The sequence below is a fragment of the Saccopteryx leptura genome, chromosome 6 (genome assembly GCF_036850995.1).
Source record: "Saccopteryx leptura isolate mSacLep1 chromosome 6, mSacLep1_pri_phased_curated, whole genome shotgun sequence".
NCBI classification, from domain to species: Eukaryota; Metazoa; Chordata; class Mammalia; order Chiroptera; family Emballonuridae; genus Saccopteryx; species Saccopteryx leptura.
In genome coordinates, this window is record NC_089508.1 from 146,824,843 (window position 1) to 146,832,484 (window position 7,642).

Genomic DNA, 7,642 nt, shown 5'->3' on the forward strand with positions numbered 1-7,642 from the left:
TGAATAATATAATTTGATTTTTAAATGATGGTTGTATGTAACAACTGGTTCACAAAATTTCTGAAGATTTAGTAGTCATTCTATGACTCTAGCACTCTATTACTTTTTCCTAGGTCTCACAGTTGATGGTTCCCATGCTGTTGCCAGAGTAATTTTTTTGGTGAAAACCAGAAATCTGATAACTTGCCCCTCCCCCCACCCTGAAACTAAAATCCAAACTCCTCTACCTCTCTCAAATCTCACCTCCTGAACATTCTTCCCCTTGGCCAATCCTCTCTAGCCACATGGCTAGACACAAGAAAAAGAACACTTCTTCCTTTGGAGGTATGCACTTGTTATTCCTTCAGCCTGGAATGCTTTTCCTTCAGAGACTCACACAGCTAGCTCACTCACATTCCTCACATGAACTCTTCCCTGACTTCTCCATAAAGGAGAGTCCACATGTCTTCCCTCAGCACGCTCTAGTCCACAACCTGCTCTGTTTTCCTCACTGGCTCTCACTGTCTGGAATTTATTATGTTTGCTTACTTCTTGTTGTTGTCCCACTAGAATGTAAGGCTCCTGAGAGCAGGGCCTCTACTTGTCTGTTTTAGTGTTTTGTCCCTGGTCCCTGGTTAGCACTATGCCTCTGCATCTGCATGGGCAGTGTTCCTCTGCGAAGCACCATTCATCCGGGACAAATTATGCTCCACTAACCTTAACTGAATGTGTGCTCCCTGCCAGGAGGTGTGCTGTATCCACTTGACTTGTATTTTGAGCTCTAACATTTTAAAGTCTGACAGAGCCTTCCATGTCTCCCAGGTCGGAAAGGGTAAGAAAGCTTCAAGATCAGAAGTCACATGATCGAGAATGATTGTTTCTTGTTTCAAAAAGAGTTCTTACTTGCAGCCATTTTTCATGTTGAAGGCCTGATAAATGTGTGAGCCCTTGGAGCTCTGCCGACCTCTCACTGCCCCTGAAATTTGGTCTGATGCTGCTGCTCCCAGATCCTGGCTTTGGGTTTTGGGTTTCTAGATTAGAGCTCTCTCTATCTTTCTTCCTTTAAATTTTTTTTAAATTTCCACTGTGAACCACACACCCCCATCCTTCAACCCCAGCATTTTTTTTTAGTCTGTGGGAAAACATCCACAAATAGTATAATATAAATAAAACAGTAAAGAATGTCAGTGAGGTTTCACAACAGGAAGATGGCAACCATGGGACCCAAAAATGCTTAACTCCTTTTTAGCCTACCACTCATTTTCACTTTAATGCTCACAAAGGAAAAAACAAGAACCTCAAAAAACAAATACAAATCTCCCATGAGACACCCCTCGGTTAGCACTGCTCATGATCAGTTTTCTAATGAAGAGCTTTCTGGGAAACTGGGCTGGACTATGAGGTTTAGAGTTGAGGTTTGGTGGAATGTTTCCCTTCTCAGAAGTCTAAGTGTTACCACATATGATCAAACAATAAGCATTGGAGCAAATAAATATGAGAAATAAAGGAAAGAGCAAGACCTTTGTCTTGCTCCAGGGGTTCAGCCTTAAGGTAGCCTAACCACACAGAGAAGACACATAAAAAAGTATCTATACAGTCACACCCATCTTTGACTTTGACCCCGTCTGCGTCACAGAATTTTCCCAATCAGGTTACTATTCTCTTTTCTTAGAACAAGAGTTGAAAGGGAAAGCCAGACTGGTATGTATAGTCTCATCCCTGTGCGTGTGTGTGTCTAAATTTATATATACACAGGACAAAAATATACAAGAATATATACCAAGCATGTATTACTATGGTCTAGAGTCATAACTGATTAAAAATTAAACCATATGGTACAACTAACAGATTGTTGAATTCATCCAGAAATGTGATATCAGTTAACTCAGTTTCCCACATTGAACTCATTAAGAAAATAGAGAAACTCATTAAGAAAATGTCCATTGATCTTTGCTTATCCCACCAGATGAATGTCTCATGAGGTCCTATGTCTATCCCATCAGATGAAACAGTATCCTTGGGAATAAAACAAGGAAGGCCATAAACACTGTCACTTTCATCAAGCCATCCCTATCAAGAAATGGTGACTAAATGTTGAGGGGTATGAGGACACAGGAGGCCTAACCATGGCTGGATTTTATCATTTGGATACTCTTCCATGTTCCTTGCACATTTTACAGAAAACAGGTAATATAATTTTCATATTTAGTAAAAAAAAACAAAGTTATTTTTCTTTGAGGCAAAAGAAAAAGCCAAAATTTTTATGGGTTCTCACTTGGAGAGCAGAGGAAGAGTGAGAAAGGCAGGCAGCACGAGCAGGCCCCTTGGCCAGAGGCCTTGCAGAGGAGACTTCAGGCGAATTATATTGCCTTGAACTCTGTGCAGTCTCCTGCTCCTATTTCAGTCCCTGAGAGTGCCACAGTTGGATGCATGACAGGGTACTGTGTCACGCCTGGCACAGCGCCATGCCACGTCATCATGCTTGGATCACTGAACCCTGTTTCTAGTTAATATGTTTAGAATCACATTCTTAAATGTTTGCTGTTGGTCCTCTAGGTCCCAGGGCTGTGATTTGTATCACACAGCACAGGCCTCTGGAGAGCCCAGATCCCTCTTGTTCCTTCGGTCATTCCAGCTCTCTGGGCAGTGCCCTTGAGTAAAGCAGGCAAAGGCAACAAGGAGGCAGGCTCTGGGCTGGGTGACTGTGTGGGTGAGCAGATTTCCAGGTCCCAGCCTGTCTGTGCTGGCATACCCACCTCCTTGCCCTGGTGGTCTGCCCTACATGGACTGTCACTGGGGACTAACAGGAAGATGTGACTTTCATGCTCTGGTAAACATTGGTGTCAATCATAGCAAAGGCAGGCACTTCACACTGATATCCATGCCTTGGACTGTGGGTATCTTCAGGACTAAGTTCCTTATTTGCCTTTCTAAAAGCACCTGGGCCTTTAATCCTTCATTATTTTAAAATGGGCAAGATGACCTTCTGAGATGTTAATTTGTATTGTGTTCTGATAGATAGAAGAAAAGAATAAGAGGTACCTTCCCTTCCTTCCCAGCCCACCCTTTCCTTGGCACCCTTGAACCACAGGGCAGTCTAGGGCTTCCCATCCTGCAGGGCTTCCTCACCCTCAGGGTGAAAGGAAGAGACTTGTTTCAAAGAACTAGCTCTAGAATGACAGGCTTGTCTCTGTTCTGAGGTTCTTTTTATTTATTTTTTATTTTATTTTTTTGATTTTTTTGATTTTTGAGAGAGAGAGATAAATGGGGGTTGAATAATGAGAAGTATCAACTTGTACTTGCTTACTGTATGTGCCTTGACCAGACAAGCCCAGGGTTTTGAACCAGCGACCTCAGCATTCCAGGTCAACATTTTATCCACTGCACCACCACAGGCCAGGCTGTTCTAAGGTTCTATTTTGAGAAAAATCAGGAGGTGGAAGTGAACAGTCTCGGGAGCTTTGTGAGCTTGGAGAAAGATCAGGAAAGAGTGTTTCTGTTTGTGAGTGGGTGGTCGGTGGATAGCATCAGTGCACCCCACACACTTCTCCCAACACCCTCCAGGAGCACGTTCATCTGGGTAACTCTGGCAACTTTCACGTGAACCTGGAGGGAGGGAAGAAGGGGGGAAGGGACTCATTGTAATGACCATGATAGAACTTTTTACCAGCCAGATAGGATGGGACCTCAGAGCAGAGGAATAGAATTAGGAAAATAAAAAAATATATATGAAAGACTATACTTTCAGGGATCATTTCTATAGTTTGTTAAAAAAAAATATGAAAAACTTTACAACCTGGAATGTGCAGCCAAATTAATGTGCATTAGGTTGTTAGGTCAATCTCTGTGATGTTAGTGATCTTAGTAAACAGAGAAACAACTTTCTCCTCAGCTCTATCTTTTCCATTTGATCTCTCTTTTGAAAATATTATTCCTTTGGAATACTTCATATTTGAGGGACATGAGAGAGAAATAGATTTTGTAAGAAAGATATAGCCATTAATTTGCTCTTCATGTGTGTACTTCCTGAGTTCCTTCTAAGGACCATCCAATGCCATGACTCCATGACAGTTGGTCCTGACAAGAGGAAGACTGTTGAGTATTAAAATATACCATGAGCATTTCCCTTTACCTACTGTTAGTTATCACCACAGCCACTGCTGGTAAAGGAAAGATAAGGACCAAGAAACCAAAGAATGGAAAAGTGTTGATGCTAAGCAGGGAACCTTATTTAACAGTCTGAATTCTAAGAAATGAGGTTTCCAGGAGAAGTGGGCAGACAGGCCTTTTAAAGCCAAGATGCTGGGAACCACATCTGTCTTGTGTTAGGAAAGACTCTGAGTATCAGTGACAGGTGGGTGATCCCAGGCTTGTCGATCAGTGTGGAGCTGCAGGAAGTGGTGGCTGCTGCCACCTGGTGGAGCACCCCCTTTACTAGAGAGTCCCCAAGTCAGGTTCATCACCATTCTTCCACCGCATTGTTACCAGCACAACTTGCACCTGATGGTTGTTGGGTTGTAGCTTTCATCAGTACACTTTCATATATTATCTTGTTAGGAAGGAGGGAGCCAGCATACCATGTTTTCCCAGGTTATGGACAAACAGTCCGTGACTGTGAAAGTCCAGTGACTTATGTGAAGTTGTCACAGGTCAGAAGAACAAGGAGAGATGGAGCTACTGAGCAGGGCTGAACATCACAGTAATGGCTGACTCATGTCTCTCCACTGAGAACTTCCAACGGCACACATAGGGGAGGGTGCGCATGCCAAAGAGTTTTGTATTGAATTATCTAGTCACCATTACCCACCTTAGGAATGGTAGAAATAACTTACTTCTCTGGAGTAATTGCTTGCTTAATAAAAAAATTTAAATAAAATTAATGAGCAACTTAGAAAGGATAGATATCTGCATAAACTTAAATTGTTTTTCAGAAAAATTAGAAAATATAGGGAAAAAATAAATGAACATTAAAAAATGCCCAGAATTCAAAGATAAACAAGAACATTTCCAGGGCATTATGTACATATATGTGTGTGACTGTGTGTACACAATTGGGATCAACCTACATGGGTAATTTATGTCAGGTCTTTTCAGTTTAACATGATGTCAGAGCACAGCACCTGTATTAAGTCTGGTAGGTATGCTATGACAAAGTGCCATGGATGGGGTAGCTTTAGAAATAGAAGTCTATTTTCTTGCAAATTTGGAGGCTAGAAGTCTGAGATCAAAGTATCAGCTGGGTTGATTCCTTCTGAGGGCTGTGAAGGAGAACCTGTTCTATGCCTCTCTCCTGTGGTTTGCCAGCAATATTTGATGTTCCTTAGCTTTCTCCAGTGTTCTTATAGTGTTATCCTTATGTTCAGATTCTTCTTTTACAAGGACACCAGTCATATTGGATTAGGGGCTCACCCTGCTCCAGTATGACCACATCATGACTAATTGCAAATGCAATAATCCTACTTTCAAATAAGATCTCCTTCTGAGGTTCTGAAGATTGAGACTTTAACATAGAGGCTTGAAGGGAGTATACAGTTCAACCCATAGCATAAAAGCATCTTTGAAACTTATTTTTATTGGAAATAAAATATTTCATTTTATAAATATAACATCATTCATTTAACCAGTCCTCTATTGTTTAAGAGTTGAGTTGCTGCTTTATTTTTCACTTATAATTCATGTTGCTGTGTCCCTTTTGATTATTTGTAATGAGATCCCTCCCACTCTAACATGAATGGGTTGATTGTTTCATTCCAACTAAAACTTAATGGCCAGAACTTCTGGGAGACACAGTCATAGAGGCCACACTCTGTCTACTTCCTTAGCACAGACAGAAGCAACTCTGTCTAAACCAGATTGGAGTGCACTAAGACGACATTTGGGGATATGGTGAAAAATTGGAATTACTATTTGAATTTTCTAGTAGACTAATTCAGTGTCTATTTTTGTATATAATTATAATGTTCATAATGTAAAACTAGAGTAGCACATACATGTAATTTTAAAATAAGTAAATATTTCTATATGGTGGGAAATTTTTCAAAAATCTTTCCCTGACAAGGATTGTAAATTGGAGATGACTGCTCTTGAATATTTATCCAAGGACAGTTTTCCTGAAATTCCTAATATGTAGTTCAACTGAATCACTAGCCAAGACTTAATCACCTAAACACTTTCCAGGTCATTACCTCTCATTCTAGCTGTAAGTCATCATTCTGACCATGATAACAATACTTTGATTCTTGCCCCCTTGGTCTTGCATTTCTTGGACTTTTTAACTTGGGTTCAGAGGTGAACAAATAAGTGAGTAAATAAATAACTGACAGGTGATCCTAGAGAGCACATAAGGAGGCTCAGAGTTATGGAATACCAGGTGACCACTGCTCCTTAATTCACTCACACCCCCCATAAGTGTCTCCAACATGAAGGAGAAGAAAAGACTCCCTTCAGAGCATGGCAAAACCCACCCTGAGTACTTTGCTCATTCCTATTTTATACCCCCCAGGTGTTTGCCACTTAGTTCTGTAGGCCACTAGGCTGACAGGCACCCTACTGAAGACAGTAAGGGACAAATACTGTTCTTGGCATCTCTTTCTGCTTGTACATTTAGCTACTTGCATTCCATGACAAGGTATGAAACAGTTTGGCTCTTCTTGAGACAGTGTTTAAATTGTGTCATTTGTAATAAGGAGCCTGAAAATATGCTAAAGGGAAGTGAGTGGGAGCCTACCTTCTCAACTGCTGGAAAGTACAAAAAAAAAAAGGTTTAATTAGCTTGATTTTTTAATATAAACTTATATTCAGGAATTACTTCTGGCCAAATCCTTTGCTCATTCTCTCATACGCCATGTTGAAGTTCACTTGGCTTATTGTGCCATATGATTTGAGGAACAAGCCTATGGAAAGCCAAAAATATTTTGAGTTTTATTGCTTTTGATCCTACTTATTTATAGAAGCAAAAAATGTGACCTTTTGATAGAACATAGTCAAGTCATTCTCCCACTTAGAAGCAGGCTTTATTCTAGAAGTCTGTATAAAAGTTGTTCAGGGCTCAGTACATTTTCTCCTTGATTTCTAGTCTAAACTACTAAAGCATTTGTTCTCAAACTTTAGTGATTAGATTATGTAATGATGCTAGTTTAAAAAATGGAGGAGAAAGAGGAGGAGGAGAAGGAGGAGGGAAGGAGAAGGAGGGGGGGGAGAAGAATGAGAAGAAGGAAAGAGAGGAGAAGGAGGGGGGGGGAGGAGGAGAGGGAAGAGATGGAGGAGAAGGAGAAGGAGGAGAGGATGATTTCTAGACCTCACCCAGACATGTGCGGGTTCAGCAGCTACGCGGAGGGTCTGTGGATCTACATTTTCCAATAAAGCCCCCAGGTGACACAGAAACAGAATATAAAGGCTATTTAACCCACAATGGACTGAAATACTAAATATGTTGATTAAAAAAATACTAAAATTAAAGTTCTTAGTTGAGAGAAAACAATATTTAGTATAAATTTACAGAGTATCCACAGTGTTGGAGTACATTGAAAAGCAAACTTAACTAGAATAAAATAAAGAAGTAGCAATTTCTTTATCCCCTTAACAAACATCATGTGAACTCCTACCTAGAGTCAGGCACTAATTTAGATAGGAGGACACAATGGGTAGACAACATTCCTGTCAA

General features: G+C 40.6%; 1 pseudogene; it reads left to right on the forward strand.

Annotated features, from left to right (window-relative positions):
* Positions 1-3,711: 3,711 nt before the first annotated feature.
* On the forward strand, positions 3,712-3,809 carry LOC136377732 (small nucleolar RNA U3; annotated as a pseudogene).
* The last annotated feature ends 3,833 nt before the right edge of the window (positions 3,810-7,642 follow it).